This window comes from Heterocephalus glaber, unplaced genomic scaffold, assembly GCF_053883595.1.
Source record: "Heterocephalus glaber isolate CG9 unplaced genomic scaffold, H.glaber_assembly_v1.0 deba00001523, whole genome shotgun sequence".
NCBI classification, from domain to species: domain Eukaryota; kingdom Metazoa; phylum Chordata; class Mammalia; order Rodentia; family Bathyergidae; genus Heterocephalus; species Heterocephalus glaber.
In genome coordinates, this window is record NW_028258327.1 from 22,251,272 (window position 1) to 22,274,160 (window position 22,889).

The 22,889-nt window shown below is 37.8% G+C and overlaps 1 long non-coding RNA gene across 6 annotated transcripts in view; it reads left to right on the forward strand.

Annotated features, from left to right (window-relative positions):
- LOC101710023 (uncharacterized) overlaps window positions 1-22,889 on the forward strand; it is a 478,704-nt gene that overhangs the window by 172,838 nt on the left and 282,977 nt on the right. For 3 of the 6 annotated variants that reach the window (XR_015441557.1, XR_015441556.1, XR_015441558.1), the window contains exon 4: window positions 12,016-12,123. The exons of the other annotated variants lie outside the window; for them this stretch is intronic. This is a non-coding gene — a long non-coding RNA (uncharacterized LOC101710023). The remainder of the gene's footprint in view (window positions 1-12,015; window positions 12,124-22,889) is intronic. 6 annotated transcript variants of the gene reach the window in all.

Consider the following 22,889-nt stretch of genomic DNA (forward strand, 5'->3'; position numbering starts at 1 on the left):
TACCTCATTTTTTTCTAAAAGAAGTCTTCCCTAGGGCACTGCAAAGAGCATTGAGAATTTCAGATCCAAGGACAGCTCTTTCAACTTGTTCCTGAGGGCTGCACCAATGGAGTATGCAGAGCTGAGGAATTTCACTAGGCCTTGTCTGTGAACTCAGAGTGTGAAGGGTGTGTAGCTCTCTCAGCCTCCATTCCAAGGGTATTTCTTTTTTTAATTATCATTTTTATTTTATTAGTATATGTTTGTTATTCATAATAATTACATTGTTTTTGGGGAATAGATACATATATTTATATGCATGTAATCTGTATCATTTTGATCCCTCTCCTAGATATCTTTCCCCATCTCCACAGGAATACTGACTCCCCTCCTAGGGGCTGTCAGTGGCTGGTCAGGTGCTGAATGTCAGGTGGACCCTTTTTCTGGAGCCATGCTAAGACTTGCATCTCACTTTTCTAAGTGAGGCTGTCATTTAGAGTTGGTTTCCTGAAGGGAAAAGTGTATTTCCTTCTACCATTGCCAAAACCAGTTGTTTCCACACAACAGTACGTTAATTGCATACCAAGCAACTGTGCATATTTTGTTGCCCAACATGTCTTAATTTGTCCCCAAATGATTCCAGTGCATTTTCTCTTTGAGCAAAAAGGGTATTTTAAAGAAGAATATGTTGCACAGATATATATCAGGCTGAGGTCTCTAATTGTCTGGAACTGATAAAACAACTCTAACTTGTTTTGACATCAAAAATTAAATAACTTGAATTGGTATGGCCCCTTCTTTTGCACATTTGGAGGCAATGTTAAGATCACAAGATATATAAATCACTGCTATAGCATAGTTGAGAAAATTCATCAACTTTAGACTATTCTCTGTTTTGACTATATAGTCTAGAAATAAAACTGAGTATGTTTTTCTTACACTAGTTTATTGCCTATTCCCATGGGCAGCTGATGGCATATTCCCACAGATATGGGTTCTCAATATGTCCTCTGGGCTTGACTTGAGAAATAGGCTAAAAGTGATCAGATTATTGCTAGGTTGGGGGGACAGGGAGTTGGTACAGAAACAGAATCTAATTCTTTTCTATACTTGTGCTGGTTGAATATGTTGATGTTGGGCTGTGCTTGTCTCTAGCTCTGATACATGTTCAGAGCTTTTTAACTCTCAGTAAGTAAATCCAGAAAGCACAGTCACTGTGGAATGCACAGTTACTGTGGAATGCAGGACAATGGCCTTACCAAAATGTGTGGGTGGTCCCTTCTCAATACCTGCATCTGGACTTGGGGTCAGAGCTGAGCCCACTGATGTGTGAGGAATTCTATTCTGAGCTTGTGGTATTTGAGGATTTTCTGTCTAAGACCGCAACATTTTGACTTGGAGAAGGAATAAGTAAAAAGAAATTTTCATTGATCATACATTTCTGTCTTGAAAGATGGAGCAACTTTATCACCAGAACACTTCAAAATATGATTTAAAAAACAAAAACAAAAACACAACAGAATTTGATGGTCGAAAGTAATGAAAGTGATAGAAGTTCCAAGCATTTGTTTAGTTCACGTACATAGTGGAGGTGTTAATACTTTGAACATTGGGACAGGTATAGGGAAATAGTGAGGGAGACAGTTTCTATCTTCCAAGAGTTCTTGTCAAAGGGAAACTGACTGTGATAAAACTGGATCTTGGATGCAGGTGTCCTCAACCTTGGGCCATAGGTGGTATCAGTGCATGGCTTTACTGGGCTGCACAGCAGGAGGTGAACAGGGTAGTGGGGAGCCAGTGAACCCTTTCCCATTGCTCTCATTACTACTTGAGCTCCACTTCTTGTCAGGACAGTGGTGGCAGAGATCTCACATGAGCACAAACTACTGTGAGCTGTGCATTTGAGGTCTCTAGGTTGTCTACTCCTTATGGGAATATAATTTCCAAATAATCCATCTACCCTCCACCTCCTCTGACCATAGAAAAATTGTCTTATAGAAAACCAGTCCCTGGTGCCACAAAGGTAGGTTGCAGCTTTGATGTTTATGGGTCTGATATTATACAATGTGACTCTTCTCATATTTTCCTCAAGGCCTGACACTGAGCCATTTAGAATCTGCAGGGTAGAGCACAGTCATGGGAGGGGCCTTGGACCCAGTGATTGCAAAATGCTCTGGGGAATAGGTATGAATAGGCCAAGGAAACACATAACAGGCAGTGATGGAACATTTGTAATGAATTTTGGATTTTGTGCAGAGGAAAATAGTGCATTCGGAGGGCTGGAGTTTGGGTGACAATATCTAGTGCAGTCATTCATTTGACAAATATTTATTGAGCACTAATTACATGCTAGACTTTGTTGTTGAGGTTGGGGATGTAGTGGTAAACAGTATTTCTACAGAGCTTGGGGAGGAGAACAGTAATTACACAATAAGTAAACAAAGTCCAGGCAGATATAATACAAGAGGATGTGTCAGAATGACTAGGAGGAGTTGGATAATATTTTAATTATTATTAAATCATATTAAAAGCCAAGTCTTTTACATTAAAAAGGATGACTATTCAGAGGATTAAATGCCCAATTATAATATTTTAGAGGAACTTTTACATCATGGCAGAGGAGTTCCTTTGACGGTCTCTCAAATCATCAAATATGCCATAGGTCTTGCTCATGGGCATGAGTGAAAGTACAGGTAGGTGATAAAGGAAAAGAAGGGAGAAAGCAAAGGTGTTAGGGAAAGAAAGAAGAGGAAGAGCATGGTAGAAAGAATGAGTAGAAAGACCAAGGTACCTATGATGGAGTGGGTTAATAATAATAATTGCTAGCAGCTTTTGAGTATTCATCATTGGCACAGCCTTATGCTGAGTGATCAGATATATTAACTTATTTTATCTTCACTCTAACCCTGTGAGGTAGTAGTTACTTTTTTCACTTTCACACATAAGAAAAATGAGGCAGAGAGAGGTTTGATGATTTGGCCAAAGACATAAAACCAGAAGTAGGACTCAACCCTAGATAGCCTTTCTCTGCTAATTATAAGTCTTATTGCTGCCTCAATAGCCTTGGGTATGACTGTGGCTCCTTGGTCCTGCACTCATTTACTGTGCACACAGGACTGAGACTCACTCTGGCTTCTGGAGCTCACTCAAGCTTGCAATTTTACAAAAACAAGTTCAGCTTTGCTACTGTCATAGCGTTGTGCTTAATTCTGTTGCCTCTTTGGGTTGTCACCTCATCAAGCTTTAAGAATTCTGAGAAAAAAATGAAACCTAATACAGGATATTATCAGAATCTCTGTTCTGCTGCCCAAAAGATAAAGCCCTCAGTGGGTTGCAGATGGTTCTCCTGATATATTTTTCAGCCCATCCCTGAACCCCTGGGATGGCCTCTGAAATCCTGGTGGTTCAGAGTCATGGAAGGCTAGACAGGAAATGCCAAGGCTCCCCCAGTAATGTCACATTGATGAAAATCTAGAGACAAATTATAATGACCTTCAGGAAAGGCGATTTCACAGCATGATTGGGTCATTCATTGCTGTGTTTAACCACCCTATGATCAGCACATTCTTTTCTTCCCAAGTCTTGTACTTTGACTTTGTTGTAAGTAAAAACCCTCATTCTCATTCTTAATTTACTTGAACCCTCTCCAGAATTTTCAATTATTTAGGCTAAATACTCTCCCTCTTCAAACATAGAGCTTATTAATATTGTTATCACAAATCTAAGCAGACCAGGGAGGATTATGTGATGGCCATCATTTTTCTTTGTCTTGCTCAATTCATAAAATATTTCTGGAATTGTAATTTGATGTTTGTAAAATTAATTACTACAAAACTGCTTTTTTGGCCTGGAAATGAGCATTTGGATGATGACCGACAACTAAAACCATGAGAGTATTACCGATATATTGCTACACTGAAGACAGAGCTGGTTTTGGGCAGAGAAACCTGTCCTGGATCCATTGCTCCTCAGCCACCATGGGCTGGTCCCTTAAATATTTCACAACTCAGTTTACCCAGCTGAAAAGGGGAAGTTTGGTGTAGATGGATGTTTTGACTTTCTTCCAGTTTTAAAAGGTGGGAATCCTTAAGTTTTTTTTTTTAGTTTTTATAATGTTGTTTTTCGTTCTCTCTTTCTTTCTTTTTTTTATTAAATTCTTTTATTGGTACATTGTAGGTATACAACACAATTACATTTCTCATTGGGAATTGTACCTTTACATAATGCATCTTGGTTCTTATTTTTTCCCCATTCCTAGCCCTCCCTTCACACCCTCCACCCTTCCCTATTTACAAAGATTTTATTTCCATTTTTTCCATTTCTCATCATTTTTCCTTTCCCTTCTTTCCTTTTCCCTACCCCTCCCACTACCCCTACCCCTTTGGACCTTTTCTTCCTATTTTACATTGCTGATTATTCATTTTAATCATTGGTACATTTTAGGTATACAATATAATGACATTCATCATTGGAAATTTGCACCTTTACATAGTCTCTCTTGGTTCTTATTTTTCACCCTTGCCCAGCCCTCCCTTCAACCCCTCCAGCCCTCCCTATTTACAAAAATTTTGTTCCTATTTTTCCATTTTCGCATATTAATCCCATTCCCTTCTATCCTTTCCCCTAGCCCTCCCACTTCCTTCCCCTTTGCCCCTTTTCTTCCTATTTCACATTACCTATTATACATTTAGTCCTTATTTACACTTTCAGTTTCTCACACCAGAGAAATTATTCAGTATTTACACATGTGTGTCCTATTTATTTCACTTCAGAGTATTGCCTCAATGTGCATCCACTTAGCTATAAATGTCTCTAATTTCTCATTTTTTATGGCTGAGTAGTACTCCATTTTATAAAAAAACCACATTTTCTTTATCCAGTCTCCAGTTGAGGGGCATTTGAGCTGTTTCCAAATTTTAGCTATTACAAACTGTGCTGCTATGAACATGGGTGCACATATATCACTGTGGTATGATTCTTTTAATTCTTTGGAGAAGATCCCCAGCAGTGGAATAGTGGGGTCAAATGGGACTTCCAGCCCTAGCTCTTTGAGGTATCTCCATACTGATTTCCACAGTGGTTGCATCAGTCGACACTCCCACCAGCAGTGGAGCAGTGTTCCTCTTTCCCCACAACCCCACCAGCATTTGTTATTGGTTGATTTCATGATAGCAGCCATTCTTTCTGGAGTGAAGTGGAATCTGAGCATTGTTTTCATTTGCATCTCTCGAATGACCAGTGATGTTGAACATTTTTTCATGTATTTATTTGCTATTTCTACTTCTTTGTCTGAGAAATGTCTGTTCATTTCAGATGCCCACTTTCGGATTGGGTCTTTAAATTTGGGAGGTCTGATCTTTTTAAGTTCTTTATAGATTTGAGATGGTAGATCTTTGTCTGAGGAAGAGCAGGTGAAGATTTTTTCCCACATTGTGGGTTGTCTCTTCACACTGCTGGTGGTTTCTCTTGCTGTGCAGAAGCCTTTTAATAAGAAGAGATCCCACTTGTTGATTGTGCGAGTTCATGGGCAACTGAAGTTTTGTTCATGAAATCTTTTCCTATACCGATGTCTTCAAGGGTTCTACCTAACCTCTGTTCCAACTGGTTCAGAGTTTCTATTTTAATATTTAGATCTTTAATCCATTTTGATTTTAGTTTAGTGCGTGGTGAGAGATATAGGTCTAGTTTTAATCTTTGGCAAGTTGAAGCCCAATTTGTCCAGCACCATTTATTAAAGAGGCTATCTTTCCTCCAGTGAGGGTTTTTGGCTCCTTTATCGAAGATGAGATGGCTGAGTTTGTCTGGTGTTGTTTCTGCATCTTCTAATCTGTTCCACTGGTCCTCAAGTCTGTTTCTTTGCCAGTTCCATGCTGTTTTTATCACAGTAGCTTTGTAGTATAGTTGCAGGTTGGGGAATGTGATACCCTCTGCCATGTCTCTGTTACCTAGAATTGCTTTTGCTATTCTGGATCTCTTCTTGTTCCAAATGAATTTTTGGATTGTTTTCTCAAGGTCCATGAAGTATGCTGCTGGAATCTCAATTGGAATTGCATTAAATCTATATAGCAGCTTTGGAAGTATGGCCATTTTCACTATATTAATCCTTCCTACCCAGGATCAGGGGATGTCTGTCCATTTTCTGATATCATCTTCAATCTCTCTTTTCAGAGTGCCATAGCTTTCAGAGAAGACGTCTTTGATTTCTTTCATTAGGATGATTCCTAGGTATTTCAGTTTTTTGGATGCTATTGTGAGAGGAATTATTTGCCCTATTTCTCTCTCAGTGAGTCTGTCATTCATGTAGAGGAAAGCTGTTGATTTTTGTGTGTTGACCTTGTAACCAGCTACTTGACTGAATTTGGTTATTAAGTCTAGAAGACTTTTGGTGGAGTTCTTGGGGTCTTCTATATAGAGTATCATGTCATCTGCAAATAATGACAATTTGACTTCTTCATTACCTACCTTTATTCCTTTTATTTCTTTCTCTTGTCTAAGTGCCGTGGCTAATGTTTGCGGAACTACACTGAACAAGAGTGGTGATATTGGACATCCTTGTCTTGTTCCTGATTTTAGTGTGAAGGATTTCACTTTTTGACCCTTTAGTATCATATTGGCTGTTGGTTTTCATAGATGGCTTCTATCAGTTTGAGGGAGAGACCATCTATTCCAGTTTTTTGTAGGTTTTTTATCATAAATGCATGTTGGATTTTGTCAAATGCTTTTTCTGCATCTATGAAGATAATCATATGGTTTTTGTCCTTGGCTCTATTGATATAGTGTATTACATTGAATGATTTGCGTATATTGAACCATCCCTGCATCCCTGGGATGAATCCCATTTGATCAGGGTGTATGATCTTCTTGATTATCTTCTACATTCTATTTGCCATTATCTTATGAAGGATTTTTGCATCTATGTTCATTAGTGAGATTGGCCTATAGTTCTCTTTTTCAGTTGGGTCTTTCTCTGCTTTGGGGATCAAAGTGATGCTTGCTTCCAGGAATGAATTTGGGAGTATTGCTTCCCTTTCAATTTCATTGAAGAGTTTCAACAGTAGTGGCAGCAGTTCCTCTCTAAATGACTTGTAGAATTCAGCAGTGAAGCCATCAGGGCCCAGGCTTTTCTTAGTTGATAAATTTTTAATTACATTTTCAATTTCATTGGTTGATACTGGATTGTTCAGAATTTTTAGGTCTTTTTCATTCAACTTGGTAATTCATATGTATCTAGGAATCTGTCCATTTCTTCTGTGTTGTCCATCTTATTGGCGTATAGGTTCTGGAAGTAGGTATTGATGATCCTCTGGATTTCTACTGGGTCTGTTGTCATTTCACCCTTTTCATTCCTAATTGCATGGATTTGGGCCTTTTCTTTCCTTTTTCTGACAAGGTTGGCTAAGGGTTTGTCAATTTTGTTGATTCTTTCGAAGAACAAACTCTTGGCTTCATTGATTTTTTTGTATCATTCTCTTAGTCTCCATTGCATTGATTTCTCCTCTGATCTTTATAACTTCCTCCCTTGTATGAGCTTTGGGGTTGTCCTGCTCTTCTTTTTCTAGAAGCTTGAGGTTCAGCATCAAGTTTAATTGGGCTCGTTCTATTTTCCTAATATGCTTATTCACTGTTATAAATTTCCCTCATAAGACTGCTTTCATTGTGTCCCATAGATTCTGATATGTTGTATTGTCATTGTCATTTAATTGAAGGAACTGTCTGATTTCTTCTTTAATTTCCTCTGTGACCCATTGGTTATTCAGAAGTGTGTTGTTCAATTTCCATGTGTTTATGAAACTTTTTGAGTTTCTTTTCCTATGAATCTCCAATTTCATCTCACTATGGTCTGATAATATACAGGGGATAACTTCAATTCCTTTGCACTTACTTAAACATGTTCTGTGTGTGATTATGTGGTCTATTTTGGAGAATGACCCATGTGCAGCTGAGAAGAATGTGTATCCTTATTTTGTGGGATGGAAGAATCTGTAAACATCTGTTAAGTTCATTTGTTCAAGAGTTCGATTGAGTTCTAGTATTTCATTATTTATTTTTAGTCTAGCTGATCTATCTATTTGTGACAGTGGAGTGTTGAGGTCCCCCACTACAATTGTATTAGTGTATATATGACTTTTCATGTCCATCAGTATTTGTTTTATATAGTTGGGTGGACTACTGTTTGGTTCATAGATATTTATGATTGTCATCTCTTCCTCTTGAATTCTTCCCTTTACAAGGATGTAGTGTCCTTCTTCATCTCTCTTAATTAGTGTTGGTTTGAAATCTACTTGATCTGCCAAGAGGATAGCTACTCCTGCTTTTTTTCAGGTTCCTGTCACATGCAGTATTGTTTTCCACCCTTTAACTTTCAGTCTATGAGTTTCCTTTTGAATTAAGTGTGTTTCTTGTATGCAGCATATTGTTGGATTTTGCTTCTTGATCCATTCTGCCAGTCTATTTCTTTTGATTGGTGAATTGAGACCATTAACATTAATGGTTATAACTGAAACGTATTGACTTGTCATTGTCATGAGTTTTTCTTTTCGTTGGGTTCTCCCCCTTTACATTTAATTTCTTGTCATGCCAGATGGGTTCATTCTGCTTTGCTTCCTGGGGTTGTGATCCTCAATGTCTGTTCCTAGGATATTGTGTAAAATTCTTTGGAGTGCTGGTTTGGTATTCACAAAGTTCCTAAGGTGCTCTTTGTCATGAAAGTATCTTATTTCTCCATCAATTTTGAAAGATAGTTTTGCAGGGTACATCATTCTGGGTTGGAGGCTGTTTTCTTTTAGGGCTTGGAATATGTCACTCCAAGCTCCTCTTGCCTGATGGTTTGTGTTGAGAAGTTTGTTGTGATTCTGATGGGCTTTCCTTTGTATGTGATTTGTTTCTTTTCTCTAACTGCTTATAGAACTTTGTTCTTCTGTTGAGTTTTTGGAATCTTAACAATTATAAGTCTATGTGTAGATTTTTTTTGATCAAGACTATTTGGAGTCCTATATGCCTCACTTATCTCTATATCAAGCTCTTTTCCCCTGCTTGGGAAGTTTTCTGCCATTATTTCTGTGAAGAAATTTTTTCTGTCATCTGCACTCTCTCCTGTTTCTTCATTGAGCCCAATCAGTCTTATGTTATTCTTCTTTGCATCATCTAGCAGCTGCTGGATTGATTTCTCATGTTCCCTTATAATTTTGAAGCAATTTTTCTTTTCCTGGTCACTAATTGCAGTCTTATCTTGTATATCTGAAATTCTGTCCTCACACTGGCTCATTCTGCTGTGTAGACTTTCAATGGAGTTTTTCATGTCCTGGAAATCTATTTGCATCTGTTTTTTGGATTCCTTTTGTTTCTGATGTTGGGATTCCATCATGTTCCTCAGCTCCTCTGTAGATTTATTTATCATGTCTTGCACTAGGAGCACGATTTCTCATGTTATCTGAGAAATTATTTCTGATTTCATTTTTTCCAGATCCCCTTTTGTTGCCAGTTCAGTGGGTCCAGGTGGTTGAGTATCAGAGTGTTCCATCTCATTTCCCTTTGCGGTTGCTGTGGGTGATCTGGAAGTCTGGTTTTGAGACTTAGTTATGTGTTTTCTCATTTGGGCTGGGGCGGGGGCCTGTTATTGCCTGCGCGGATTACCTCCTCTGAGCTGGGAGAGGTGGGAGAAGGGCCGGGAGCAGTGGTAGGTATGGTGGTCCAAAAGCCCTTTCCTGTGGGCTGGGAGCAGTGGGAGGGATTGTGGCCTGGAAGCCCCTTCCTCTGGGCCAGGAGCAGCGGGACAGAAGGTGGCCCAAAAGCCCTTTCCTCTGGGCTGTGAGCAGTGGGAGGGATGGTGATCGGGAAGCCCCTTCCTCTGGAACAGGAGCAGTGGGAGGGTGGCTCAGAAGCCCCTACCTCTGGGCTGGGAGCGGCAGGACTCAGTACCTTGGTCTGGTGGTCTGGTGTCCTCTGCATCTTTGTAGTGTGGAACCAGGTGGCTGCCTTTCTGCAGCAGGGTGATTTGGCATTTTCCGCATGACTGGGGACCTCGGTCAGGCCAATTCTCTTAATTCTTAAATGTTGCTCCCAAATTTTCAAATACACTTCCCTGGGGCTGGAACGCGGTGCTCCGGGCTCCCCTACAGAGTGTCGCCCAGGCCTTCCCAGCCAGCAGCCCGGAGGAGCCCTGCCACCGCCTGTGCCGCTCCTGCCTCCCAGGAATCCTTAACTTTTCGAAAGTAGGATAATACTTCCCATGTAGTTCCCAGAGTCTAGAGACAGAGGGAAAAGTGAGTTATTGTTCAAATAGTACAGAGTTTCAGGTTGCAGGATTAAAAAGTCCTAGAGATTCATTGTACAGCAATATGCATATAGTTACTACTGTTATACACTTAAAATGATTAAAATAATACATTTTATTATGCTTTTAATCACAAAAATAAGTCAAGGACTCCAGTGCACTTCCATTTTTTTTTGGTATCTCAATGAATATCTCTACAAAAGTATATTAAAATTATAAGTTGTGTTTATCTTGAGGTCCACTTGAACTAATGGACACAACTGACTAATTAACCCCCCGCCAACATATAACCATGCAGTTTATTTTTTCTGGAGACTCTCTATTGAATTGTTCCTTTCGAGTGCATTTTAATGATGAGGAGGTAGTCTCAGTGCTCCTAAAATGAAGATTGCTTGGCTGGATTCATTTATGTTTAAGAACTTTCCTTCATAATGTCCTGAAAGAACAGTTTATCTCCAACATGGGAAATATTTTCTAGCAATGGTCTTCCTTAAAGTGTGTTCTCAAAGGCAGGGAGTTGGAAGGGCTCACATTTGGTTTCTGAGCAAAGAGAACAGAGGTTATGGCTGACTGTTTACAGCGTGCGACTGAAGGAGGACCTCCACATTGCTTTTCAACATTTGCTCGGGTCCCAGTGTCAACATGGTGACTTGGAGGAGAGAAGGGCTGCTTTGTGAATATCAGACAGCACCAAGACCCAGCAGGGGTGGGGGGTCCTTCGAGGTGGGCTGAATCAAATGCTATGAGCAGAAGCAGATGTCAGCTTCCTTCCCTGCAACCCCCCACTCCTTTTCTTAAATATCCTTTATTTATTTATTCGGTGCCAGTAATATTTCTACATTGCACACATTGATATAGAATACCTTAGAATCACTGAAGATCCAGAAACTTTTAGAAAAAAAAATCTGAACATTTTTTCTAGTGAACATTTAGAAAACTAAAACCTGGCCAAAAGCAGAATAGATATTCTACAAAAGGACAAATGCCCTTAATAAAGATGAACTTTGTTGGCCTGTTGTTTCTTTTACGATGTTGCTCTCCCCATCTTATCTCTTCTAGAATGTGGAAAGCTGTGGGCTAACTTTAGGTACAAATTGACTCCATGTGTTTTCCCTGGGTGGACTCTTGCTTTCTGATCTCTTCAGGGCAGGAGAAGAGAGGCAGTCTTTGGTGGGCATGTGGCTTTGTGCTAGTGGGGTGGGATAGATTCTCCAGCTGAACTCAATAAATTTTACCTCAGAAGAATTCTTCACAAAGTTAGATGAGGGGTTGACAGTCCCCAAATGCTCACACAATTGCTGCAGCTGTGCAGTCCTTTAAAAAAATAAGATAAATTTCATGGAAAAAATAGACAATGGTTCTGAATTCATTCCTCTTTCCACCCCCACTCCATGTCTGTTCTGGGAACATGATCAGAAGAGCTCATCTTTTAGTGATGTTAATTCATCAATCATTGTGTATACCTTTGTTCAATCATCTCTGAAACTGCCCATAACATTTCTTTATTTCTTGGCAGAAGTGTGGTCAGTCAGTTTTATCTCCATTAGTTTTATCTGGGTCAGTAGGCTTCCTGTTAAGTATGTTCAAGTGCCAACATCAGCCTCTAGAGTCCCAATTTGATATGTGGCTGAGAAACATTCAGATTTTTCTCTTTTACTTCATTTGGTCTATCTCCCAAGTTTGTGCTACTGTACACTTTGCAACATGTGGAAGCATGGATACTGCGTTGCTACTTTAAAAATGTTATTTCTTTTCTTTTGCAGGTACCGATAAACGGTGTTCTCACTTCTCAGAAACTTGTATACATGTATTCATAGTAGTATTGTAAGTAAGGGCCAGAAGGTAGAAACACCTCAAGGGTCAATTAATAGGTGAGTGGATAAACAACATATAGTACATATATAAAATGTAGTAATTTTTTAGCCATTCAAAAAAGAATGTAGTACTGATACCATGTATAATTTGGATAAACCTTGAAAAGATGATACTAAAACATTAAGTCGAAGAAACCAGACCAAAAGGTAACATTGTGTGATTCCTTTTATGTGGTAAATCCAGGCAAATCTATAGGTTCAGAAAACAAATTAGTGGCTGCATGGGAGGTGGTGAATGGGAAAGGAAAACAAGGAATGATTACCCAATAGGCATAGGATGTTCTTTTGGGACAATGAAAAAGTTTTAAAAGTAGAGGAGGTGGTGGTTGCATAACATTGTGAGTTTGCTAAAACGTACACTTTAAAATGTCACCTCAGTTAAAAAACTTGAAAAAGTAATGTTTATTCCTTTTCCTTTTAGCAGTATTGAGAATTGAACCCAGGTCCTTTACACTAAGGTACATTCCCAGTCCTTTTTATTTTGAGACAGGACCTTGCTAAATTGCTAAGTTGTCCAGGTTGGGGTTCAATTTGCAATCTTCATGCTTTAGTCTCCGAGTACTGGAATTACAGGTGTGTGCAATCACAGTTGGCTCCATTTTCCTTTTCTATTTGCCGTATTTTTGTTCAGATGTATGCTTCTCCTTACATCCCAGCCCAGAGAGCTTCATTGTTCACATTCCATCTAAATGAACTATTTCAAGGCCAAGAACTAGGTACAGTTACTATTCAGCTCTTCTTTTTGTATTCTCCTCTAAAACTTTACTGTACCTCAAGTTACCTCTTTGTCTTTGTGACAGACATTCTCTTTTCAGACTCTGTACATCCATCTTCAGGGTTAACCTTGATTGCAAAAGACAAAATCTCTGGAAAACTGTTGGAATTGCTGAATCTGACATCTGGAGATGAATCAGGTGCTAGCTTTTCAAAGCCAAGGGGATCAGAGGGCATCAAGTGAAACTTAAAAAAACCAAACCAAACCAAACACCTCCTTTGCTTCTGGTCTTTTATGCAATTTCCTTGGCTGGTTTCCTCTCTGGAATGTTTTAATAAATGGAGTTTTTCTCCTACTTTTTCTCTACTGGAGCCTCAAAGTAATGAGAGATTCTAAAATGAGTCTATTTGTGAAAGTAGAATCTTATAAATCCTGGTGTCATTGGGTAAAGGTCATCCATATTTTGGGTTTTGAGGAGAACGTGACTGTGAAGAGGTAGCAGAGAAAGATGGAGAGGATGAACTGGGTGACAAGTCAAGGAGGGCCCATTAGAAGCAAAGGAAAAAGAACAAGAGTGGGTTTAAAACACCAGCACACACTTTCCATGTAGTGTGAGGGCCTGCAATGTACTTTCCATTTGTGATGCTACAAGAATCTCTGGATAGAATTATTCCTCAGTTTGGTGACCTTTCATATCTCCTATTTGTGTGAGACATAGAAAGCAGTTTATCCTACTTAAAACAAGGACAACTGATCCCAGGATTAAATTTAGTGTTGAATTTCTTGGGGACCATTTTGATCAATCAGGCTCAAGATGAAGAACAACTGGGTTCAAGTTCCACACACAGAGGGTAGAAATTAGTCCTTTGTCTAAACAGAAAGGACTGATAGCTTCCTAAAAGGTACCTGGACTTCAGATAACTTGTTCAATATTAAATGAGCTACATGAAAATTAATTAAAAACACACACATTTAATTTATGAGATTTAAGATGATGGAGATTAGGTATAGTAAAATTTTGAAGAGATTGAGCAAAAGCTTTTGGGTTGAGTTTGTAGATACAGAAATTCTTTAGATAAGACTTCAGGTAACTCAGAATGACCTATGATGAACCAATCAGATTTTATCACTGGGGAAATGTGAAATTGGAGCACGGAGACTCTATCAGTTCACTGTAAGTATCTGTTTAGTCAGATTCATTTAGAAGGTAAGATTGCAATTTCTAAGGGGATGATTAAGTTGTGAAGCTAGTCTCTGTCTCTATCTCTCTGCATCTGCCTCTTTTTCTCTCTCCTCCCTCTCAGAGAGAGAGAAGGAGAAGCAGAATGCTTAGTCTCAAAGAGAGAGAAAAGGTAGGAAGGAGCAAATGTACCTGGAGACTTTCTAGTTTCTAGTTTCCCTAAGCTCCAGCTTTGGGTCCTCTTTTTGGCTTCTTTGAGATCCTCTCATGTCTCACAATAAACTTTTCATTCATGCTAATTTGAGTGGCTTTTATTTTCTCATAATCCTCAAATGATCGATCCCCAAATAATTCAATCCTTTGCCTGCTGCCCAGGCCAGCTCCTCTAGGGCAAATGGTGATCTCCATTTAAAAAGTTTTTAATGGATGGTGAGCCCAACTCTCATAAAAGCTTATTTCTGTGTTTAGAAACCTTTAATTAGAGTCTTATTCAGCACTAAATTTTACACAAAGAGAGTCCATTTACTCAGTTTTTTTTGTTGTTGTTCAGTGAGATAGGTTACAATTTATGTCTTACTCAATGGAGACTTCAGATCCTTGGTGTTTCTCAACTCTCTTCACTATAAGAATTACTGAGGAGGTGTATGTTAAAAATTCAGATTCCTTGTCTCCTCTCTGGATCTGATCCAGAGGTCTGGGGTGGAGCTAGGAATCTGTATTTTTAACAAGTACCCTTAGTGATTCCTATAATAAGGAAAGTTGAGAAACATTATACTTAAGCATAGTTAAATGTTACCCCTGTGATTTACTGTCTCCAAAAAATGTCCTCACCTCTAATTGCCTCCCCACCTAAATATACAAGTTCAAATTTGTCCTTCTCTTCAAGGATCAGAACAAATGCCAGTATCTTCATAATCCCTGATCATGAAAGGAAATGGGAGAAATATCTTTCTCCATTTCAAATGTAAGAAAATGGTTACTGAGCAGTTTTTGGTATGGTACAATCTATCCTTAACTTTTATGTATTCAACTTTTTCATTATGGTTAGTGCAACTATTTGTCTAATATCCCCTTTCAGACTATACAAGTGAGGTTCGGTATCCTTTTACTCAGGAATTCTTTGGAGAACCTGGCAGAGCATTTGAGAATGTAAACTTAATGTGGGCTTTATGTAGGGACTGGCAGAAATCTACCTGGAGGCCATTTAGCAGTAGCTCATGGGTTATGATAGTGTTTGCTTTGATGGGAAAAATTACTGAATTCTCTAGGCCCAAGACCATAGAGACTTTGCTTCTTAAGATGAGTCTCTCCCACTCTACCCCCTGGGGAGGGCCTCAAGAATTTCCAGACATTTCTCAAGAAAAGATATAAGAAGGTTACTGGAAGAAGCAGTTGATTTGGGGAAAATTCAGTTTGTTAATTGGCAATGGTATTTTACTCCCTTTTAAGAGAGAGCATCTGATATTTTTCTTATAGTTCTACAAGATTGGGGTGTTTGGACTACTTTCTCTGTATGGGTAGGAACAGATGATAGTCTATTCTCTGAATTTTTGCTTTAGCCCTAAACCTGAACCCATCAGAAAGTGTGCCACTGCCTGCAAGGGCAAGAGCAAGACATAGAGGGTGGAAATGAGGAGGGCCTTTGGGCTGGCATGGGGGGCAGTATGCATTATTATCTGACTTGATGAGGTGGTATAGGGGTTCCCTGTAGTCAAGTAAAGACCACCAGTGGGGGCCAGGATTATCTTGCTAGGAGCATCCAAGAACAATATCTATTTAGGTGAGGGGATCAAAGCCAAAAAAAATAAAGGGGTATAGATCTGGCCACTCATTTTGGTGGATGGAGGTGGGGAGAAAGAGAGCCTCATATCTGTATTGGATTTTCACATTGTGGGCTTGATGCAGGGAGTTTTCTGAATGTTCTCTGTAGAAGAACAAATGTGCCCCCAAAAGACAGAGGCAGTATTTGAATACTTGTCACGGGGAGGGAAGCAGCAACCAGAACAGAAAAAGAGACAGTGGATTTGCTACCCATGACTTATAACCACTTATGCAAGAGGATGCAAAACCTCACCCAATGCTTGCTGCTGAAGCATATCCCAGGGGTAAAACAGGGAGAAGAAAGGACAAGAGTAAGGGAAGTATGGGAGGAGAGACCACTCCTCACCTCCCAGCCCTGGCAGCTTGGATCAATAGTTCAATTATAGGTTAAAAAAGAGAGAAAGTTTTACAAAGACATAGAAAAATTTAAATTACCAGCATACCTGAAGAAATTATGGTCCCAAGTTGAAACTTTTACTAAGGAAAGTGGCTTAACAAAAGAAAAAAGGGAATTTTGAGAGGGTAAAATTACTAGCTATTATTTATAAATGTAAAATGATTTAATGCTTATACTGTTTAGTCAAGCCAATTACATATGCAATGAATAGATTCTGTGTTCAATTTCATTATATCATTTTTCAAATATGGACTCCAGATTGACCTCTGTACTTGAATAAGGAAAAGACTGGGGTAGTTATAATGGAAAAATTATTTGCCAGCTCTTGCATGACAGTAGCATGTTGCTGTTCTAACAATAACATTATAAAGATAATGCATAAGCACATTGTTATCTGCTATTATGCCAATAATTTTTTTCATTTGTACTTTTCTACTGAATTTTTTGTTTTTGCAGTTTCATTATAAAAAAAACATACAGTAAGTGACATATTTTTAATATGCATATTTGAAAATTTCAGCAAATGTATAAAACAGCGAAACCTGCAACCTAAGCAAAATAATGAACTTATCTCTCACTTTGAAAGTTTCCTTGTACTCTTTTATAAACTCTTCCCTCCTACTGTCCCTTCCTACCCACATCATGTCCCTACCCTCCACCTTCTAAATCCTCAAGGCACTTCTGATTTGTGTTCAGTCATTTTTGGATTAGTTTTAATTTTCTAGAATTTTATAAAAATAAAACTATTTAATACAAATTCTTGTTTGGCTTATTTTGGTACAATTATTTTGCAATTCATCTATGTTGTAGTCTGTGTCAGTGGTTCACTCCTTTTTGTTTCTAAGTAGTATACTCTTGTATGCATATACTGCAGTTTCTTTATCAATTCACCTGTTAATGGACAGTTGAGCTATTTTTGGTTATTAAAAATAAGGTTGTTATAAATACTTGTGTACAAATCTTTGTATGGACATATACTTTTATTTCTTCTGCTAAGTACCTGGGAAGTAGAATGACTGGATAATGTGGTAAATGTATGTGTATTTTAAGAAATTGCAAAATTGTCTTGTATTCTTACTAGTAATGTCTGAGAGTTTCACTTCACCTATATCCTTTACAACACCTTCTATGGTCAGTCTTTTTAATTTTAGGCATTCTAATCAATATGTAGTGGCATCATTTGGTGGTCTTAATTGGTATCTCCTTAACTAAATCATTGAATATTTTTTCAGGTGCTTATTTATCATCTTTGGTGAAATATTTGTTCATATATTTTGCACATTCAAATTCAGGTCATTGTTTCTTTGTTGAGTTCTTTTGAGAGTCTTTATAGATCCTAAATGCAGATATTTTATCAGCCATATGATTCACCAATATTTTTTCCCAATCTGTGGCTTTTCTTTTCATTCTCTTAACAGTATTTTTTGAAGAGCAGATTTTTTCTTTTCAAAAAAACATTTTGATAAATTCTAATTTATTTTCTCATATTTAATTTTTTAAACAAATCATGCATTAGATGCTATATCTAAGAAATCTTTGCTTAGCACAATTATGTATTTGTTTTAGATGCATATACACCCCTAAAGAACATAATTTTGGCTGGTTACTTGGGTTATACTGAAGTTAACAAATTCTGTTCCTCTTTCATAATATTCCCTTTCTGTCCAGTTTGTTGCTGAGCATTCAATGACATTGGGCTGTATCCTGTTGGCTAAGTTTGTGATAAACCCATTGGTGGATGTCAACCATGTCATTTGGTGATAACACTTTGTCTGACGCTGCACATGGCCAGATTTTAGATTTAGCCTTCTAGTCAACTATGTTCTCACACATAAGAAAGAGGGTCTAGACCATGTATTCCTCATTTATTAATAAGAATGTTGGATTTTTGGAAATTATATTCTCTTGAGTTATTGATGTAGCCATTGAAGAAGACTAAACTGACATGGGAATTCTTCCTGTTGACTCCTTAATCATTTTACATACACTTCTATGAGCTTACTCCTTGTTTAGGCTCCCTAATGTAGACACTGATCTAATACTAAGCATAAATAAACACTGGCGTGAATGAGTATATTTTCAGATATAGTGACTATTAAATACTCTTTGAACTTCTTTTAGATTTTACTCAAATTAATTTCATTCTTTGGTGGCTTTCATTTTCATTGAGTGAAACACTTCATTACTTTTTTCACTTATCACCCTCTAGGGTCCTCTGCTGAATTTACAGCTCTTCTGCACCTCCTCTAGCTGCCTCTCACCAGGTATAAAAAGGGCTCACATTCTATCATGAGGAATTCACCACTCCACTCACCCTTCAGTTTTTCCTAAGCCCCTTATTTATGGCTCATAATCAGTCTTCCTGGGTGTCTTGCTTCCAGCTCCACACATGTCTGAGAACAAAGTTCATCCATATTATTTTCAACCACAATTTAATATGCTTCCCTTTATGTTTCCTGCCTGGCTGTTTTCCATCAGATTTCCAATTCTTATCTCTCTCTTCTTTGACGTATTAGCTCTGCCAAAGAGGCTCAGCCTTATTGACTTTGTAGGACAATCAGAGCTATTCTTCTGTGCATCTGTCCACCATCTTGCTACAAAGATGATCATTTTCTTGACATGCCAGTTTGTCAACATAAAATTATAAAATATTTTATGCAAGTCCTCTCTGTGGCCCCATTATATGATTTAGAGATTTGAAAGTATATTCTTGCATTTAGCTTCAATATGATTTTAAGAGTACTGGAAATTCTTGTAATTAAAAAAGAACATTTTCACCCCCATAATGGTTTCATAGAAGAAATATCTTTAGCAGAGTCATTAATATTCACTGACCTTATTCAGTAATGAGTAAACCTGGTGTTTGACAGCTGTCAAGACAGCTTGCTTGGGACTCTTCCTCTACCTCCTTTTACTGGGGTCACTGTTATAGTAGCTTTGAAGTGAGGATTTTGGATTGATTTGAAGTAACATATGAAAATGTGGTTGAAAGTTCCTTACAGTCTCCAGTAGAAATTTGTCCACATCAGAGACCCTCTACATGAGGGGCATGATTGGTTTTGTGTTCCAGGGAGGCCTAGTATTTGACAAGCTGGGAATGTTTTAGATTAAAATAGAAGCACATTGGCAGAATGATGTAGGGAAGCTTGCATAATGTATAATGCCTGTCAGCACCCTGCCTTGATCGAGCCAGTGCTTATGAGTACCCCAATTTAATGAGTCCAATATACACCTATAAGTTTTTATAAGCTAACACCAAAGCAAGTTAGAAAAAGTTGAAACACATATGTTTTTGCCCAATTGTGAAATTTTTCAGGTACTCACCCATGAGACTTTTAAATGCCTATAAAATTTCTACTGGAAACAGTTTCTGGAGGCAATAGCAAGCTTGGGGTTTAAATTTACACAGCCTCATGAAGGTGCTATTACTTTCATGATCTGAAGATCTGTCTTACAGCAATTTTTTCTTCCTTATTTTCGGTAGTCTTTAATTCATAGATTTTGGCCACAGACTAAAGCTTCTTGCTTAATCTAATCCCCCTTGATTCATACCATTATTCAAATAAAAATGTCTTGGAGCTACCAAAAGGGTTAGAGAACGACAGAGTTGGGAGAGGAAAGAAGTACTTATTATGGAATTATCTGATTAACTAATATTTGATAATAAATCCATTTTGATTTTCTATTCCCTTATTGATGAAAACCTTTGGAACATTTTCCTAACCTTAGTAAATTCAATATATAGAAGCATAATCTCATTTTAATCATTGAGAATATTGTTCCTGAGGTTTGTATTTATAAATATTGATTCTCACTTGAAATAGTTCTTAGCATACAATAAATGTTCCATAAATATTTGCTGAAAAAATGAATAAATTGTGTAGAACTGACATTTAAGAAAATGTGAGAAAAGTTTTTCATTTATCTCAGGGTAGGTACTGTCTATGACCTATAAAATTACCTTCTCTTTTATTTTTATAAAATTGAGATGCAGAAAAAAATCATTGTTAGGTAATGTTCTGATTAACTGAGCTTTAACAATGTTTTGTTTTCTTTTCTTCTTTGTAGAGAAAATACTGGAATATACTGACAGAATTATTAAGAAACAGGTTTGTTCAAATGTAGCTTCGGACATTGTGAAGCTGTGTTGAGCATTCAGGAATGTAGTGGGTTTTGTGTGTGCCAAAACCTTTTAGCTTATACCATCCAAAACCAAGATCAGAAAGTTCAATGATTCACAGAGTCCAAAGAAGCACAGCTCAAGCCAAAAACAGTGACAGGATGCACAGTATATATTGCATGTTGCCCTCTTTTAAGAGACGCTTTTCAAAGAAGACATGAAATGAAAATTCCCTAGCCAGACTCTACTCCCATCATTACAGCATAATTGGCACAATGGCTTCCCTGACATCTGTACCAAAGATGTTCCTGATTGCTGAATGCATGATATTGGCAGTGGTTGTCAGCTGTTCTGGGTTAGTGCAGCTGATGTAATCACCAAAGTTTCATTCATAACAAGCACTCATCTTATATGGCCCTTTAACCACTTGAATATGGGTTTGTGCTGCACAGGTCAAAGTTTGAGCACGTATGCAACACAAAGCAGTCCAGAATGTTCTGGTGGATATTTTATTTGCCAACAATGTTTCTTTCAGTTATGTCCAATAAAAATAGTTTGAGTGGATGGATGGTGTGGAAAGACAAGGTTCTTATACCTATAGTTCTCTCTGATCTTTCATCTTCCCCCTTGAGATCCCTACTACACTTTTCATCAAAAGTATGAGAGACATGCTTCTTCAGGATTGATTCTCATGCCCATTCTTCAGCGATTGATGATGTGTGCTTTCCTTGTGTAGCCATGTGGATAGTGTAACTGATCTTCCTTGTTCAGCAGTTAATGAGAGCTTTTCTTTGCCTGGCAGGCTCCTGTTTCTCTTTTAAGACTTGGCTTGAGGATCTCCCTTGTAAGGGTTATTTCTTGACATCCTCCCCCACAACATCTCTGCTTCTGCTCTCATAGAATCAAGTGTTTATGTCTGTCAAAGCATTCAAAACACTGTATTGAAATTTTGTGTCATATATCTGTCATCTTCTCCAAAGTGTAAACTTCTCTATGACAATGACTGGATCTTACTTATCTAGATACATACAGCATGTCACCCAGCATTTGATAGGAAAGAAGTAACCTCAAACCATAGCATTTTTAGCTAATTTAGGAGTTTCATGAATGCAGCACTTATTTACATTCAATGGCATATAAGAAAGTTATTCCCCTTATAATTCTTTCACAATTCTTCTGATAAGACAAGAAGACATTCTTAGTTGGTTCTAGTATGTTATTACTGTGTCCATCTCACTTGTTCATATTGTATTTTAATGAAGAGAGAGCGACTCCAAGGCTCAGAGCTTTTAAAACAACAGTATCCAGCCAAGATTTCATGATATTTTTTGGTTTTGTGGTGTTTTATTTTTGGTTCTAGTCTATCTATAGTAAGTGATACTTGTTTTCATTTATTATTATGATATGCAATACCTTGTTAAAATAGACTTTATTTCAATAAAAATAGTCAATTTAAAAAAGAAAAATGTGAGAGGATATCTGAGGGTATCTCAAAAGTCAGATTGTCATGTATTATGCAATTTAAAGCAGGTTAGCACACCTCTAGGTCTTCATGTTCTTTGGCAGTAGAATGGAAATAATGAAAGTACCTCTTGGATGAAATCATATGAAGCATAAATGAGAGAAAGTGCTTAGTTCAAGGCATTACACCAGCACTATGAAAATCTGCTATTGTTACCATTGCTTGCCATCTGATGATGCATATAAGGGGTAAGTATGGGTTGCCTCTCTGCCCAAAAAGTCTTGGCCTTCTTCCCTAGTCTCTTAGGGCTTTATTTTAGTCTGCTGTAAAAGGAACATAATACCATCTCTCGTGTAAGAGTGTTGTGAAGAATACAAGCATAACTCAAGCCTCTGCCTTTCTACCTGGAGGGTACTTGGGAAGTAGAAGATAAAATGACAAAGGTTTCTGGAATGTTAGTATTAATAGATTAATTCAAAACCACTTCCATATTAAAACACACATATATAAAAATAGATGTAATCATTATTCGTACAAGTATCTGAAATTGATCATAAGGTGTAAAAATTCTCTTTTAGAAACTTTCTCCTATTCCTTAGAGGATGATGTTTACTTTTCTCTGTCATTAGCAGTTTTGCTGGGAAACACTGAGAAATACGAATGAAAATAAAAAGTACTTTGCTCAAAGCAAAGGGCTGTAATGGCTGAATAATCATACAATTTATATAGCAAAACATTCTAGGAGATTCACAAACATTATATCTCATCCTTATAAACAATCCTTAACAGACACTCAAAACTTCACCTCTCCAACAGGTAATACCAGAAGTCAGTGGCTGCCTGGGATTTTAACTCAACTTTTCTGATTCCCAAATCTTTCAAACTCTATACTTTGACGCATCTGGGTTACAATGTGAAACTATGAGGACCTGAGGTCAAGTAATAAATAGATAAAAACAGTACATCTAAATGTGCACACAGTAGGTACACAATTGCACATGATCAAATCTTTCTAAAGAGAAACTGTTCAGTAGCTGAGGCTCTAGAATATATATAAATTAGTGGAGA